The sequence below is a fragment of the Wyeomyia smithii genome, chromosome 1, assembly GCF_029784165.1.
Source record: "Wyeomyia smithii strain HCP4-BCI-WySm-NY-G18 chromosome 1, ASM2978416v1, whole genome shotgun sequence".
Taxonomy (NCBI): Eukaryota; Metazoa; Arthropoda; class Insecta; order Diptera; family Culicidae; genus Wyeomyia; species Wyeomyia smithii.
The window spans coordinates 103,581,023-103,596,022 of record NC_073694.1 but is presented as its reverse complement, the minus strand read 5'-3'; the positions used below and the strand labels follow the sequence as shown (position 1 = coordinate 103,596,022).

Genomic DNA, 15,000 nt, shown 5'->3' with positions numbered 1-15,000 from the left:
CGAGATAGTGCTGCAATAGCCGATGAGGCCCTCTTACAGGCATAGTCGACGTGACTCCCGAACGTGAGCTTGTCGTCCACCATAACCCCCAAGAGCTTCAGGGATCGCTTCGAGGTGATGGTGCAGTCTCCGACTCTGACCACCGCCTGTTGCTCCGATTTACGGTTGTTCACAACCGTGACCTCCGTCTTATGATGCGCGAGCTCCAGTTTCATGGAGCGCATCCAGTCCTCAACCTTGCGTATGCAGTGCGCGGCCGTCAACTCGACCTCCTCGATAGACTCGCCGTAAACCTCCAGCGTTATGTCGTCTGCAAAGCCGACGATCACAACACCTACAGGGAACTTGAGTTTCAACACTCCGTCATACATGACATTCCACAACACCGGGCCCAGGAACTCCTGCGGTAATTGGGACGCACTTCAGACCCTCCTCCGTGTCGTAAACAAGTACTCGATTCTGGAAATAATTTTCCAGCGACATAATTACAGCGACACCGGTACATGGATGCTCCTGAGCGCGAGCGCTATGGAGTCCCAACTGGCACTTTCGAACGCATTCTTCACGTCGAGCGTGACGATTGCGCAGTAGCGTATTCCCCTTCTCTTGCGCTGGATTGCTACCTCCGTCGTCTTGATGACGGAAGAGATTGCGTCCAGCGTGGACCTGCCCTTCCGGAAGCCGAACTGGTTACTTGCCAGACCGTGTACACCCTCCGTGTACCTCACCAGTCTGTTGAGGATGATCCTCTCAAGCACCTTGCCCGCGGTGTCCAATAGGCAGATAGGCCTATATGCCGATGGGTCCCCTGGCGGTTTCCCAGCCTTCGGCAATAAGACCAGTCTCTGCCGCTTACACCTGTCCGGAAAGAGACAGTCATCCAGGCACCTCTGCATGACTGCCCTGAACAGCCCGGGGGCCGTTTTTATCGCCAGCCTGATCGCCAGGTTAGGGATACCATCCGGTCCCGGTGCCTTGCTCACCTTTAGGGATTTGGCGATCACGATGAGTTCCTCATTCGTAACCCTTGCCTCCTCCCCTGCCTCGACATGGCTGTAGTCGCTCACGGATTGGATGCTCGGCAGGTTGGCCGACCATCTCTGGTCTATGTCTCAGATACTGGAACGTCGGACGTGAGACTCGACCGCCGGAGGCCAAGGACTTGGCTCGTGGCGTGGAAAGAGTCCCTCGATGATACGCTCCAGCATCGCTGGTGATCGCTCTGCAGGCGCCAGCGCGCCTTTAGTCTTGGCCATTACGATCCTGTAGGCGTCACCCCACGGATTTGTATTGGCACTCGCACATAGCCTATCGAAGCAGGCCCTCTTGCTGGCCTTTATCGCACTCTTTAGCATCGATCTTGCCGAACTGAATGCTGCGCGGCGCTCTGTCCTCTCTTCTTCGTTTCGCGCACGCTGCATCCTCCGTCTTGCACGGAGGCACGCACTGCGAAGGTCGGCTATCGCGTCCGTCCACCAGTAAACCGGTGGCTTTCCATTCCTAGGTTGGCGAGTCCTAGGCATGGTGGCGTCGCACGCTCGCGATAGCATAGCAACTAGTTGGTCAGCAGTCGGGCGGAGCCAACTGCCCCCCTCGCGCTCCCTTCTCATTGCCTCTTCGAAAACCTCGGCATCAAACTGCGATGTCTTCCACCCGCGAACGGTCGGAGTGTTGGCTCTACCCGTCGCTTGCCGCCTCTCGTTGTTGTCTACACTATAACAGACCGCCTGGTGGTCGCTATTAGTGTAGCCATCGTCTACCCTCCAGTTCTTGATCAGTCCTGGGCTGGAGAACGTCACGTCGATGATCGACTCCGCGCCATTTCTGCCAAATGTACTTTTGTTCCCAACGTTGGCAAGATCAAGGTTGAGCTTTGCAAAAGCCCCCAACAGGATCTGGCCCCTCTGGTTCGTGAAGCGACTTCCCCACTCAACAGCCCAAGCGTTGAAGTCGCCCGCCACCACCAACGGCGTTTGGCCCGTTAGCTCCATGGATAGGAGGTCGACCATCTGGGTGAACCTTTCGGTAGACCAACGTGGCGGAGCATAGCAACTGCAGTAGAACACTCCGTTCACCTTAGCAACTACGTACCCTTCTTCTGAGGTTGAGACAACCTCCTGAACCGGAAACTTGCTCGTCGTACATATGGCCGCCAAACTGGACCTATCCGCAACCCAGTTACCGTTTCCGGGAGGGATGCGGTAGGGATCCGATATGACGGCGATGTCCGACAACGACTCAGTGGCTGCTTGGTGTAGCAGCTGCTGAGCCGCGAAGCAATGGTTCAGGTTCAGTTGCGTCACCCTTACGCCCGTGGTTTCGCAGCCGGCTTACCGGCTGGGCACCTGGGGCCTCCCATAAAGTGTTTGGCGTCCCGTTTCCCGGAACATACCATGCACTTGGGAGACTCCCCACAGTCCTTTGCTTTATGGCCTGCACATCCACATCGCCTGCACAGCTGGCTCCTATCGGGTCCCTTGCAGGTCCAGGACTTATGTCCGCCCTCGAAGCACCGGAAGCAAATGTCTGGTTGCTCGAGTATGCCCAGAGGACATACAAGCCAGCCGACCTTCAACTTGCCCTCTTTCAGGGCCAGGTTAGCGTCCGCCGACGGTAGTCGGAAGGTAGCTATCTGGGTCCCCGCCGGGCCTTTGCGGAGGCGGATTGACTCCTTAGCCACCTCCACCCCGCACTTCGCTTTAAGGGCTTGTGCAATGTCGCACCCCTCAGTGATTTCGTCCAGGTTTTTAAGCTGGAGAGTCACTTCTGAGGTGAGTGCCCGCACTTGCACCTCCTTCCCTAGGACCTTTTCAGCTACCGTTTTGTAGGTAGCCCCTTGTTCTTGGCGTCCTTCCGGAGCTCAAGTATCATCTCGCCAGTGCGAGATCGGCGGATACTCCGCACATCCGCCCCCAGATCCTTGAGCTGGGTTTCCCCCCTCATCTTCTTCAAGACTTCTGAGTACTTCGACCCATCCGTCTTGAGTATGAGGGCATCACCCCTACTCCGCGCCTTTTTGGCCATTTTTGGTCCTCTGGCCGCTCCGCCATCATGTCGCGTCGCACCTTCCCGACGCTTCCTACCCTCTACGGTAGTCCAAGGGCTGCCCGTAGCCTCCACCTGTGCCTTTTCCGCGGTGAACCTTGAACCGGTTGGCGTGTGCTCCCGTGGGAGTAGCATGACCAATCGTTTCTTGGTGTTCCGGGGGCCGTTTCCCCCGGGGAAGCTTAGCGACCCGCGAACGAGGGGGCGTCTGTCTGCACCTCTTTAGATGCAGTCGCCCTCCCGGTCCTGGCCCCTTTCTCGGCCGCCTTTACCCGAGCTACGAGTTCTTCGTGCTTCTTTCTGGCTTCATCAATGGTGCTCCGAAGCAGGAGGAGGCTCTGCTTCAGGTCGCCAGCGCTGTTTCGCCTGTTCGCCAAGAACTCGATTATGGCATCGAGTTGTTCAGACAGCGCCGCCACTCTTGGCCGCGTGTCCATACACCTTTCGACGGCCTTGACTAGCAAGGAACCGTCTACCGAGATGTCTGGTGTGGACACTGACGGATTCGCCGTTTTTCCACCTCGAGACTTCGCCGCATCCGTCTCAGCCTTCTTCTGCGGAGACCGCTGGATGCCACCTCTTGCGAAGGGATTTTGTAATCCCTCCGCCCTCGTCTCTTTCGTTTTGAATGTGTTCATCTTGATGTTAAATGGGTCCCCCTTCCAGCCGCTATCTTAACAGAACTGTCTTAACAGAACTCCTGTGCAGTACGAGAGGAACCACAGGTGCGAACCAATGGCACAATACTAGTTCGACCGGACAATGGTATAACGCTACGTTCGTTGGATTATGCCTGAACGCCTCTCCTCCTATAGGTGGTCGTTGATCAAGTGGCCTAGAAACCTACAAGATCTGCTAGTGTGATTACCACGTTGGCATCTTATTACTGCTCTCATCAGACAGAGCCCTTGCGCGGCGCCATACGACTAGTGTCTGAGATACTGGAACGTCGGTGGCTCTGCTAAGCATCAATATATGATTTCGATACCTGAGACCCCCTACAAATGATAGGTTTACAGGCTGGGAGTTGCGAGTTGCAGAGAGGTGTATGTTTCGCTCCTATCGGACTACTCTTGCTTTTGGCCGAGCTGCAATCCATCACGGGTCGACGCCTGGCGACCGTCGAGGCCATGCACGCGCTGTGTGACCACCGATGGGTGTGTTTTTTTTTTTAAAGGTGGCGGGGAAATCTGCAAACACACCTGAGAAGAGAACTCAGGGTGTGGGGATGAGACTGGGGGAGAGATGCTGGGGTAGTTACACTCGCCCAGGCACCTACTGATCCCTGTCCCGACCCACTAAAACCCCTCCAGTCTCCAGCCCTGGTCTTCCCGGAACGACGGTTAAGTATTACGTCGGGGAGTGGCGTTTTGTGCGTGATGCACCCTCTTTACTCTTATAACCTCCTAGCTAACGGGTTGCCCGTAGCCTCCACCTGTGCCTTTTCCGCGGTGGACCTTGAACCGGTTGGCGTGTGCTCCCGTGGGAGTAGCACGACCAATCGTTTCTTGGTGTTCCGGGGGCCGTTTCCCCCGGAGACTGCCTCGTTCGCTTAGCGACCCGCGAACGAGGGGGCGTCTGTCTGAACCTCTTTAGATGCAGTCGCCCTCCCGGTCCTGGCCCTTTCTCGGCCGCCTTCACCCGAGCTACGAGTTCTTCGTGCTCCTTTCTGGCTTCATCAATGGTGCTCCGAAGCAGGAGGAGGCTCTGCTTCAGGTCGCCAGCGATGTTTCGCCTGTTCGCCAAGAACTCGATTATGGCATCGAGTTGTTCAGACAGCGCCGCCACTCTTGGCCTCCACTCTGACTAGCAAGGAACCGTCTACCGAGATGTCTGGTGTGGACACCGACGGATTCGCCGTTTTTCCACCTCCAGATTTCGCCGCATCCGTCTCAGCCTTCTTCTGCGGAGACCGCTGGATGCCACCTCTTGCGAAGGGATTTTGTAATCCCTCCGCCCTCGTCTCTTTCGTTTTGAATGTGTTCATCTTGATTTAAATGGGTCCCCCTTCCAGCCGCTATCCTTGTCCATGGTGGAGTAGTCGCCTATGTGGTCCCATGGTGGTCTATGCCGAAGCAGTGAGGTCATGGCTAGGGTAAGCAGTCAAAGCGCCTTATGGGCAACTATGACTCCACCGACCGGCGCAAGTCAGGAACAACCATCTGATCCTACTCCTGCCTGATTCCTACCAGGCAATAGACTCGGAACGTACTGGAAGGCCTGCCAGGTTTTATGGGACAGAGACCCCTGCACCGGGTACCACCTCGCCATTTCAAGCCGTTGTCACACGACTTTACTAAGGGAGCTCGATGCAGGTGCCATCCCGAGGATGCGGTACCATTCCGAAATCCAGCTCATATCCGTTCACTACGCTGCCAGTTGCCATAATCGGGACCTTACTGGCATCAGTCCCGATGGGCGGGTAAGTGCTTTTGGGTGTTGGGAGCGGCTCTATTCGCTCCGTCAGAGGTGCTTCCGAGTGATTGTGGCTTTTGCGAGGAGTCGACTGTCCCTGGTCCGACGCTCACCACCCCTAGGCGACCTCCCGCTGCTGGTCCGGGACTGTTCGGTACTGTCAGTGGTCACACCTGTATTGTGCGCCCTCGACGATCGCCACACGTCGACCCGTGGTGGCATGCAGCTCTGCCGTACCGATGGGTGTGTGATAGCATCGATTAGTCCCGGACCGGCAGCGGGAGCTTGCCTAGGGAGTGGTGGGGTTTCGGGCATTGGGCAGTCGATTCCCCGTAGAAGCCACGGCCACCCGTAAGCAGCTTCGACGGAGCGAGTAGTGCCGCTCCCATCACCCAAATGCACTTACCTGCCTATTGGGGCTGATACCAGTAAGGTACCAATTATGGTGTACTGGTTGCTGTGTTTTTAGGTTTGTGAGAGAGAATACGATTTTATACCACGACGTTGGGCCGGCATCTGCACCGAGCTCCCTTAGTAAAGTCGTGTGACAACGGCTTGAGACGGCGAGGTGGCATACGGCTGCAGGGGTCTCCGTCCCGTAAAATCTGGCAGGCCTTCCAGTACGTTCCGCGGTCATTGCCTACCAACCGGAACGGCGAAGACCGGCGGCAAGGTGGAAACACCTAAAACTGCCAAGGAGCGGGAACAGATATCTGGGACTCTGCTACTCTCTGCGGTAGAAAGCCACATGAACAAGGTCCCGTGCGTGGAGACGGTGTTCGTACAACTTGATGAAATACTCAAGTTTACGGACGAACGTAGCAACATATCAAAAGACTTGAAGCAGTGTCATCTGTTGCTACGTATGAACATTTGCAGCGCAAAATCCGAGCTTTCGCAAGCCCTTAAACGGGCTAACGATGCTTCGGCAAGCAAGGCACTCGCGCTAGAGGCAAGGCTTAACCAGCCTAAAAAAGGGAGTGCTGCAGCTGTGTCTAAATACACACAAACAGCGGCAGCATCGTTTGCCGAAGTCTGTTCAACTGAACCGACTGGCAAACGTGCGAGAGGCTCTCCGGGGGAATCGGCCCCCAGGACGCAACGAAGGCGGTTGTTCGGTGACAGCCAGGAAGCTGGCCCGTCGTCCAGCCGAGCAAAGAACCGGCAAACGGCGAAGCCACGGATTGGACCAGCGTGGTGAACAAAAAGCGGCAGAATCAGGAACGACGCGCGAAGCGCGGCGACCGCAATAAGAAGCCGCAAGGGGCGATTTTCAAGACGGATGCGTCTAAGCACGCTGAAGTCTTGAAGGCCATGAGAGGCGAATCCAAGCTCAAAGACCTCGGCGCGGATGTCAGGTCGATTCGTCGGTCACGCACCGGCGAGATGATCCTCGAACTCCGCAAAGAGGCGAAGGGCAAGGGCTGTGCCTATAAAAAGACGGCCCAGGAAGTGCTAGACGAGGAGGTTCAAATCCTAGCCCTCACTCCTGAAGTGACTCTCCAGCTAAAAACCTGCACGAGATCACCGAAGAGTGTGATATAGCACAAGCCTTCGAGCGAGAGTGTGGAGTGGCAGTGACCGTGGAGGCAGTTCGTCTCTGCAGGGGCCTAGCCGGCACCCAGGTTGCTACCATAAAGCTTCCACTAGCGGAGGGTAACAAGGCCCTGAAGAAGGCCACGTTGAAGGAGGGTTGGTCGGTCTGCCCTCTGGGCACCTTCCAACAGCCTGACGTTTGCTTCAGGTGCTTTGAGCGGGGGCATAAATCCTGGTCGTGCAAAGGGCCCGACAGGTCCAATTTATGCCGCCGCTGCGGTGGCGCAAGCCACAAGGCACGGGACTGCGGTGCACCTCCCAAGTGTCTGGTATGCACCGGTAAACGGGACGCCAAACACGCCATGGTAGGTCCCAAGTGTCCGGCTGCACGGACAGGCCTGAAGGTGATACAGTTAAACCTGAATCACTGCTATGCGGCGCAGCCGTTGCTACACCAAGCATCTGCTGAGTCGTTGTCGGACGTGGCCATAGTCTCGGACCCATACCGCATCCCAACCGGAAACGGTAACTGGGTATCGGACAAGTCTGGGAAGACGGCCATTTGCACGACAGGCAGGTCCCCGGTTCAGGAGATTGTGTCGACCTCCAGAGAGGGGTACGTTATTGCCAAAGTGGATGGAGTATTCTACTGCAGTTGCTATGATCCGCCAAGTTGGTCTACCGAAACGTTCGCACAGATGGTCGATCAAGCAACCGTGGAACTGACGGGCCTATGGCCGTTGGTGATTGCGGCCGACTTCAACGCTTGGGCTGTCGAGTGGGGAAGTCGCTGTACAAACCAGAGAGGCCAGGTCTGGTTGGCAGAGCTGCATGCCACCACGGGTCGGCGCGTGGCGACCGCCGAGGTCACGTTATATGAGGGCGACCGCTGACAGTACCTAACAGCCCTGGACCAGCAGCGGGAGATTGCTTAGGGGTGGTGAGGGTCGGACACTGGGCCGTCGACTCCTCGTAAATGCCACAATTACCCGGAAGCATCTCTGACGGAGCGAGTAGTGCCGCTCCCATCAACCAAATGCACTCCCTCGTCCATTGGGGCCGTCACCAGTAAGGTCCCAATTATGGCAACTGGCAGCGAACGAAACGGATTCGAGTCGGATACGCAAAGGAACCACGACCAAGGGCTGGCACCTGCATCGAGCTCCCTTAGTAAAGTCGCGTGACAGCGGCTTGAAACGGCGAGATGGTACCCGGTGCAGGGGTCTCCGTCCCGTAAAACCTGGCAGGCCTCCCAGTACATTCCGCGTCCATTGCCTGGTGGGAATCAGGCAGAGAAGGATCAGATGGGGGGGAACTAGTCCTAGGACAAGATGCCCCTTTCCTGACTTACGCGGGCGGGGGCGTCATAGTGCTCATAAGGTACTATGGCGACCCCCCTTACCCATGGCCTCACTGCTTCGGCATAGATTACCATGGGACCATACAAGCGACTTCTCATCTATGGACAAGGATAGCGGCTGGAAGGGGGACCCAATTAACAAAAATGAGCTCGAAGAACCAAAAAGAGACGGGTGCGGAGGGGTTACCAAATCCCTTCGCACGAGGTGGCATCCAGCGGTCTCCGCAGAAGAAGGCGGAGACGGATGCGGCGAAGTCTGGAGGTGGAAAAACGGCGAATCCGTCGGTGTCCACACCAGACATCTCGGTGGACGGTCCCTTGCTAGTCAAGGCCGTCGAAAGGTGTATGGACACGCGGCCAAGAGTGGCGGCGCTGTCTGAACAACTTGATGTCATAATCGAGTTCTCGGCGAACAGGCGAAACATCGCTGGCGACCTGAAGCAGAGCCTCCTCCTGCTTCGGAGCACCATTGATGAAGCCAGAAAGGAGCACGAAGAACTCGTAGCTCGGGTGAAGGCGACCGAGAAAGCGGCCAGGACCGGGAGGGCGACTGCATCTAAAGAGGTGCAGACAGACGCCCCCTCGTTCGCGTCGGTCTGCTCCACGGGGCAGGTCGCTAAGCGAACGAGGCAGTCCCCGGGGGAAACGGCCCCCGGGAACACCAAGAAACGATTGGTCGTGCTACTCCCACGGGAACACACGCCAACCGGTTCAAGGTCCACCGCGGAAAAGGCACAGGTGGAGGCTACGGGCAGCCCTTGGACTACCGTAGAGGGTAGGAAGCGTCGGGAAGGTGCGACGCGTCATGATCGCGGAGCAGCCAGAGGACCAAAAAAGGTCAAAAAGGCGCGGAGTAGGGGTGATGCCCTCATACTCAAGACGGATGGGTCGAAGTACTCAGAAGTCTTGAAGAAGATGAGGGGGGAAACCCAGCTCAAGGATCTGGGGGCGGATGTGCGGAGTATCCACCGATCTCGCACTGGCGAGATGATACTTGAGCTCCGGAAGGACGCCAAGAACAAGGGGGCTACCTACAAAACGGTAGCCGAAAAGGTCCTAGGGAAGGAGGTGCAAGTGCGGGCACTCACCTCAGAAGTGACTCCAGCTTAAAAACCTGGACGAAATCACTGAGGGGTGCGACATTGCACAAGCCCTTAAAGCGAAGTGCGGGGTGGAGGTGGCTAAGGAGTCAATCCGCCTCCGCAAAGGTCCGGCGGGGACCCAGGTAGCTACCTTCCGACTACCGTCGGCGGACGCTAACCTGGCCCTGAAAGAGGGCAAGTTGAAGGTCGGCTGGTCGGTATGTCCTCTGGGCATACTACAGCAACCAGACATTTGCTTCCGGTGCTTCGAGGGCGGACATAAGTCCTGGACCTGCAAGGGGCCCGATAGGAGCCAGCTGTGCAGGCGATGTGGAGGTGCAGGCCATAAAGCAAAGGACTGTGGGGAGTTTCCCAAGTGCATGGTATGTTCCGGGAAACGGAACGCCAAACACTTTATGGGAGGCCCCAGGTGCCCAGCCGGTAAGCCACGGGCGTAAGGGTGACGCAACTGAACCTGAACCATTGCTTCGCGGCTCAGCAGCTGCTTCACCAAGCAGCCACTGAGTCGTTGTCGTACATCCCCGTCATATCGGACCCCTACCGCATCCCTCCCGGAAACGGTAACTGGGTTGCGGATAAGTCCAGATTGGCGGCCATATGTACGACGAGCAAGTTCCCGGTTCAGGAGGTTGTCTCAACCTCAGAAGAAGGGTACGTAGCTGCTAAGGTGAACGGAGTGTTCTACTGCAGTTGCTATGCTCCGCCACGTTGGTCTACCGAAAGGTTCACCCAGATGGTCGACCTCCTATCCATGGAGCTAACGGGCCAAACGCCGTTGGTGGTGGCGGGCGACTTCAACGCTTGGGCTGTTGAGTGGGGAAGTCGCTTCACGAACCAGAGGGGCCAGATCCTGTTGGGGGCTTTTGCAAAGCTCAACCTTGATCTTGCCAACGTTGGGAACAAAAGTACATTTGGCAGAAATGGCGCGGAGTCGATCATCGACGTGACGTTCTCCAGCCCAGGACTGATCAAGAACTGGAGGGTAGACGATGGCTACACTAATAGCGACCACCAGGCGGTCTGTTATAGTGTAGACAACAACGAGAGGCGGCAAGCGACGGGTAGAGCCAACACTCCGACCGTTCGCGGGTGGAAGACATCGCAGTTTGATGCCGAGGTATTCGAAGAGGCAATGAGAAGGGAGCGCGAGGGGGGCAGTTGGCTCCGCCCGACTGCTGACCAACTAGTTGCTATGCTATCGCGAGCGTGCGACGCCACCATGCCTAGGACTCGCCAACCTAGGAATGGAAAGCCACCGGTTTACTGGTGGACGGACGCGATAGCCGACCTTCGCAGTGCGTGCCTCCGTGCAAGACGGAGGATGCAGCGTGCGCGAAACGAAGAAGAGAGGACAGAGCGCCGCGCAGCATTCAGTTCGGCAAGATCGATGCTAAAGAGTGCGATAAAGGCCAGCAAGAGGGCCTGCTTCGATAGGCTATGTGCGAGTGCCAATACAAATCCGTGGGGTGACGCCTACAGGATCGTAATGGCCAAGACTAAAGGCGCGCTGGCGCCTGCAGAGCGATCACCAGCGATGCTGGAGCGTATCATTGAGGGACTCTTTCCACGCCACGAGCCAAGTCCTTGGCCTCCGGCGGTCGAGTCTCACGTCCGACGTTCCAGTATCTCAGACATAGACCAGAGATGGTCGGCCAACCTGCCGAGCATCCAATCCGTGAGCGACGACAGCCGTGTCGAGGCAGGGGAGGAGGCAAGGGTTACGAATGAGGAACTCATCGTGATCGCCAAATCCCTAAAGGTGAGCAAGGCACCGGGACCGGATGGTATCCCTAACCTGGCGATCAGGCTGGCGATAAAAACGGCCCCCGGGCTGTTCAGGGCAGTCATGCAGAGGTGCCTGGATGACTGTCTCTTTCCGGACAGGTGGAAGCGGCAGAGACTGGTCTTATTGCCGAAGGCTGGGAAACCGCCAGGGGACCCATCGGCATATAGGCCTATCTGCCTGCTGGACACCGCGGGCAAGGTGCTTGAGAGGATCATCCTCAACAGACTGGTGAGGTACACGGAGGGTGTACACGGTCTGGCAAGTAACCAGTTCGGCTTCCGGAAGGGCAGGTCCACGCTGGACGCAATCTCTTCCGTCATCAAGACGGCGGAGGTAGCAATCCAGCGCAAGAGAAGGGGAATACGCTACTGCGCAATCGTCACGCTCGACGTGAAGAATGCGTTCAATAGTGCCAGTTGGGACTCCATAGCGCTCGCGCTTAGGAGCATCCATGTACCGGTGTCGCTATACAAGATTCTGAAAAATTATTTCCAGAATCGAGTACTTGTTTACGACACAGAGGAGGGTCAGAAGTGCGTCCCAATTACCGCAGGAGTTCCGCAAGGTTATATCCTGGGCCCGGTGTTGTGGAATGTCATGTATGACGGAGTGTTAAAACTCAAGTTCCCTGACATAACGCTGGAGGTTTACGGCGAGTCTATCGAGGAGGTCGAGTTGACGGCCGCGCACTGTATACGCAAGGTCGAGGACTGGATGCGCTCCAGGAAACTGGAGCTCGCGCATCATAAGACGGAGGTCACGGTTGTGAACAACCGTAAATCGGAGCAACAGGCGGTGGTCAGAGTCGGAGACTGCACCATCACTTCGAAGCGATCCCTGAAGCTCTTGGGGGTTATGGTGGACGACAAGCTCACGTTCGGAAGTCACGTCGACTATGCCTGTAAGAGGGCCTCATCGGCTATTGCAGCACTATCTCGTATGATGTCCAATAGCTCAGCGGTTTATGGCAGCAAGCGAAGACTTCTTGCCAGCGTGGTTTCGTCCATACTTAGGTATGGTGGGCCAGTGTGGTCCAGAGCGCTAGGTACTAACAGTTACCGTGGCAAACTGGAAAGTACCTACAGGCTCATGTGCCTGAGAGTTGCGAGTGCGTATCGTACGGTGTCATACGATGCAATATGTGTCTTGTCCGGCATGATGCCTATCAGCATCGCCATCAAGGAGGACAGAGAGTGTTTCGACCAACGTGACACAAGGGGCATACGAGGTACCAGAAGGTCATTCTCGATGCTCCGCTGGCAGCGGGAATGGTCCAACTCCACAAAAGGCAGATGGACGCACCGACTCATACCGGAGATATCCGGCTGGGTCGGGAGACGACATGGCGAAGTGAACTTCCACCTGACACAAATCCTGTCAGGCCATGGTTGTTTCAGGCAATATCTGCACAGGTTCGGACACGCGGTGTCCCCCATGTGTCCCGAGTGCGTGGAGGAGGAGGAGACTGCTAAGCACGTCTTCTTCGTATGCCCCCGTTTCGTAAGAGCGAGGAGCAACATGATGGCTGTGAGCGGGCCTGGCACTACTCCGGACAATCTAGTCCGGAGGATGTGCGACGACCCGGACATCTGGAACGCGGTCTGTGCGGCCGCCTCTCAGATTGTTCTGGAGCTGCAACGTGTGTGGCGGGTCAACCACCAACACGCCAGTGGTAGCTAATTACCAGTCTCCAGGTAGGAGGTTATAAGAGTAAAGAGGGTGCATCACGCACAAAAGCCACTTCCCGACGTAATACTTAACCGTCGTTCCGGGAAGACCAGGGCTGGAGACTGGAGGGGTTTTAGTGGGTCGGGACAGGGATAAGTAGGTGTCTGGGGGAGTGTAACTACCCCAGCATCTCTCCCCTAGTCTCATCCCCACATCCTGAGTTCTCTTCTCAGGTGACTGTTTGCAGATTTCCCCGCGCCACCTTTAAAAAAAAAAAAAAAAAAAAAGGTCTTGTTGGAAGCTCTGGCAAAGCTCAACTTAGACTTGGCTAACGTTGGTACAAAATGCACCCACAGTAGATATAGTGCGGAATCGATTATCGATGTGACGTTCTGCAGCCCGGGACTGATCACGAACTGGAGGGTAGACGACAGCTACACGAAAAGCGACCACCAATCGGTCCGCTATGAGGTAGGCGTGCGGAAGCAAGCAGCGAGTAGGGCCAATATCCCATTCTTCTACGGCTGGAAAACATTGCATTTCGATGCAGATGTTTTTGGGCAGGCAATTAGATGGAAGCACGAAGGGGGTGACCCGCTCCCGGATGTGGACCATCTAAATTCGATGCTGTCATGGGCGTGCGACGCCACGATGCCTAGGTCTCGTCCGCCTAGAGAGGGTAGGCCACCGACATACTGGTGGAGCGATACGATAGCAGGCCTACGCAGTGCATGCCTCCGTACAAGACGGAGGATGCAACGCGCACGTTCCGACGAGCAAAGAGCGGAACGCGGTGCCGCAGCAACGCTTAAGAGCGCAATCAGAGCCAGTAAACGAGCCTGTTTCGAACGACTCTGTGCCAGTGCTAATTCGATTATAAATGATAGAATGTAAGCACAGTACCGAATAAACCCCAAAAGAAGACGGATCAAATTTTTGCACTCTACAAGGCCTGTGCGTTTCTTTTTACTTGATATCGCCAATCTGAATTTGACGGGAAGAAGGCCATATTATTCCGTGGTGTTTGAACCGCTGGTGTGAAAGACCAGTCTGAAGCCTTTCTGGACCGTGTCTCCGTATACGTAAGAAAATCCTCCGAATCCTCGCCAGCAGATTGGCAAGCCCCAACACTAAGGTTGATATCGAAAAAGTACGCCTTACTGACATCGAGCAGTCAAGTAGCATCGCAGCTAACCTTGTGAAGCTTCTTACGCTACCACCACGGCACCACGCGGGTTCGGTAACCGGGGAACCGGTGTCGTACACTGCATGGCCAGTAGATTAGCTAAGGTTATGGGTGGCGAGCCATACACCTAGGCGTCTATCGTCTCGCAGGGCGAAGTATGGTACTTTACACCGGCCTTGTGTAAGTACAAGTGGGCAGGCTGACGGTTGGTGTGCCTGATGCCTGCCTGCGCAGCAACGTACTGGTCCTATACGTTGTATGACGGTCAGGTTAGCTTGGTTTATGGGTGGGCGAGCCTCACACCCAAGCGTCTACCATCTCGAAGGGCGAAGTGTGGTACTTTACACCGGCCTTGTGTAAGTACAAGTGGCGATGCTTAGATTTGGCGTACTTGATGCTCGCTGCGGCGGGCTGTATACATATGTGTGCATGGTAGTGCAGCGTATGGGCACTGTACACTCGAGAGGGAAGTGTATGAATGTTATACGGCTACCACGTTACAAATGTAGCGGCAAGAATGTATTATGACCCCAACCGAGAATGCCGACCCACAAATGTGTGTGGTAAGCGCGCAAAGTGGGAATCTTTTGACGAGTGTTATGCTTCCGATATACGGGAACGGATAGACTGCGTTTGGTTCTCGCTGATGTCCGCATTCCACGTATATCGGATGGAATGCGAAAGAGGTTGAACGATACGATGGAAAAGCATTGCGGTGAGGTTGTACGTAGCGATATACACAATAAACAATAATATTGCACGCTAGCCTGGGGGCTAATGCGGTCTCGATCAACTAGATTAGTCAAGAGAATTCGTTATCGATATTGTTTTCGGCACATTTTGCATGTTGTAGAATAAGTACAACGAAACACCGTGCCCCAGTGCTGAGTCGAGAAAATTT

The 15,000-nt window shown here is 55.9% G+C and overlaps 1 protein-coding gene across 1 annotated transcript in view; it reads left to right on the top strand.

Moving 5' to 3' along the window:
- Positions 1 to 15,000, top strand: part of LOC129718434 (integrator complex subunit 7-like) — a 1,119,499-nt gene that overhangs the window by 787,351 nt on the left and 317,148 nt on the right. The gene's annotated exons all lie outside the window — the stretch shown is intronic.